The sequence below is a fragment of the Muscardinus avellanarius genome (genome assembly GCF_963383645.1).
Source record: "Muscardinus avellanarius genome assembly, chromosome: 3".
Taxonomy (NCBI): domain Eukaryota; kingdom Metazoa; phylum Chordata; class Mammalia; order Rodentia; family Gliridae; genus Muscardinus; species Muscardinus avellanarius.
The window spans coordinates 46,039,168-46,041,819 of NC_137788.1; positions in this window are offsets into that span (position 1 = coordinate 46,039,168).

The window sequence follows — 2,652 nt, forward strand, 5'->3', positions numbered from 1 at the left end:
TCAGCCAGTGGGTCTTCTCCCAACTATGTGGAAGAAAATGTGCAGAGGTCTAAAAGGGAGGGAATAAAAGTAAGCTTACTAGGATAACAGAATAAAATTTCTGCGAACAAATCGTATTTCGGCATAGAAACGGTATTGTTTTCCTCTGCCTCCTTTTTTAACTGGGGTCTGAGGGATTATTATAAAGATAACCATTAATCATCAGGTATTATCAAACTGCTATAAAGAAACTAACTCTGGGGGCCCAAAAGTTTCATCCAGTCTCACTGTCTGAATGTCCAGGGACCCGATGCGGCCTGGAGATGGAAGGATGAGGATGGGGAGGCTGAGATTTCGGAAGTGATGGGGAAGAAAGACAGTCTGCCTAGCCCAGTGGTTGAGGGCACAGGCTCTGGGGTCAGACAGACCTGGGTTTGATTTCCGATTCTGTGGTTTCTCTGCTGTGTGTGTGCTTCTCGGGGCCTCAGCTTCCTCATCTGTAAAATGGGTTCATAATGGTGCCTGCTCACACAGTGTAAGGGCCATTAAAACGAGGCGCTGCATGTAAAGCGCTTAGCGCAGAGACAGCAATTAGTAGGCTTGGAGTGTCGGCACCCCGCAGCAGGGACACCGCCAAGCAGAGGCAGGCTTAGGGGGAGGAGCTGCGCCGCAGGGCCGGGGCGGGAGGGAGATGCCGGGACCCCTCGGCCCCAAGCTGTCCTCGCAGACCCGGCCGCCTCACCTCGCGGGGTTCGGCGTCCTGCGGGTCGGGGGAAGGACCTGGCCTGAGAAATTCCGCGCGGGTTTCGGTCCAGCCGAGTTGCCGGAAGCCGGAGGTCCGGGAGGCGGGACTTCTTCGCCTCCTCCGGACAGAGCCCCGCCCTCTTAAAGAGACAGCAGCACCCGGAAGACGCTCCCGCAGTCGTCTGCGGAGTTGCACGGAGAACAGGATCCCTACTCCGCCCCTCCGGAGGGTGAGCCTTAAAGAGACAGGCTCCACGCAGGGAGCCAAGGGTGGGCTCATCGAAGGGGTCCCCCTGTGCTCGCCTCGCTCTAGCTCGAGAGAGAATGCTAAAAAAAATTGGGGTTTCCTTATAGTGCGTTGTACTTCTTTCCTTACGGAAATACAAGCTAGAGTAATAAAAGATGATTTCGAAAAAAAATTAGGTCAATCGCATCACCATCCCCCGGGTTCTTGGCCCATAAACACTGAACGGGTGAGGGAGTGCCAAATCAATTGCATTGTGAGTTAGTGAGTGGGAGCGGGAAGGTACGACGGCGCCAGATCCTAAGCGCAACCCCAGCAAAAGCGAAGGTCTGTGCTTTCACTAGGGCCTTAGTTCCTTGGGGACAGGGTTCCAGGAGCAGAGCGGTGGAGGCTGGCCTCGCTCACCGGAGTCCCCCGCACGTGACCGCCACCTCGAACAGGGCGGGGCCAGTGAACCGGGACAGCGGCTGCCTGACCTGCTTACACCCACTCAGCTCTGCACACTCTGAGGATGGGTCTCTTCTTGGGGAAGCTACCTCGCCTCCTACGACTTCTTTTGCTCCAGTAGTCCCCTGGGCTTGCCTCTACAACCGCGATGCTCAACCGGATTGTTAGTTTGCGGGTTTTGCCGCCGAAGATCTCTTTGAGGGCAGCGATCAGAAATGATTCCCGTCTCTAGGTTTACAGGGCCAGCCAGGGCTGAAGACACACAGTAGTTGTCAATACAGAGTGAACACCCTTCTTGTTGTCTGAAGCAGTGGAAACTCTATTCACGGTTCCCAGGAGGAGACCTGCAACTTTGGCTTCACCACACTGGGCCCTTGTGGCCAGCTGAAAATGCTCTACATCTGATTAGTAACTTTATATATTATATGAACTTTATGTTAATTAATGCTATATAAATTGTTGTCAACATTATATAAATTATACTTAGTAGTATATGTTAGTTCATATTGTTGTTGGCATCTAGTGAGCAGCCAAATATAATAATAATATTATTATATATTTGTGCCTGTATTGGAAACTTGCTTTGGTATTAATTTCCAAAATGTAAAAAGTAGAGTGCTGTGCAGACACTCGGGCAGTAGGGGCAGCAGCTCTTGTAATGCAGAGTCCCTCTCTGCCCTTCATTCTGGTGCTTAATCTATGGTAAAAGCCTTAAAGACAATTGAAACCTTTAGCCCTAAAAATACACAGAGGCAATCAGTGCCTCCGTTTACCTCCTCTCCTCTGTGACCTGGCCTGGGTACAGGAAACGTAAGCTCTGCTGCTTCAAAGCACCCATAGTTGATGAGCAACCAATACTGCCCAATACAATAGAGGTAAAAGCCAGGTAGAGTATAGACCCCTACACTTAGTAAGTGCACTGTCCAGAAACAAAGAGGAACCACTTGGCTAAGAAATAAATTATTAGACCATTGCCTTGGTAATGTTGATAAGAAGATACCAATACAAAATCTATTTAAAGGCTAGGGATGGAGAGGGGGGTCAGAGTTCCATTTTCGGGCTCTCCAGCATGCGTGCCAGCATGCTTCTTTTTCTCCTCTTTCTATTTTCTACTAATTTTGTAATAAAGATTTGTTAGCTGGGCACGGTGGCGCATGCTTGTAGTCCCAGCATTTGGGAAGCTGAGACAGGAAGATCGTGGTTTGCAGAGAGCCTCAGCCACTACTTCCTGAAGCCCT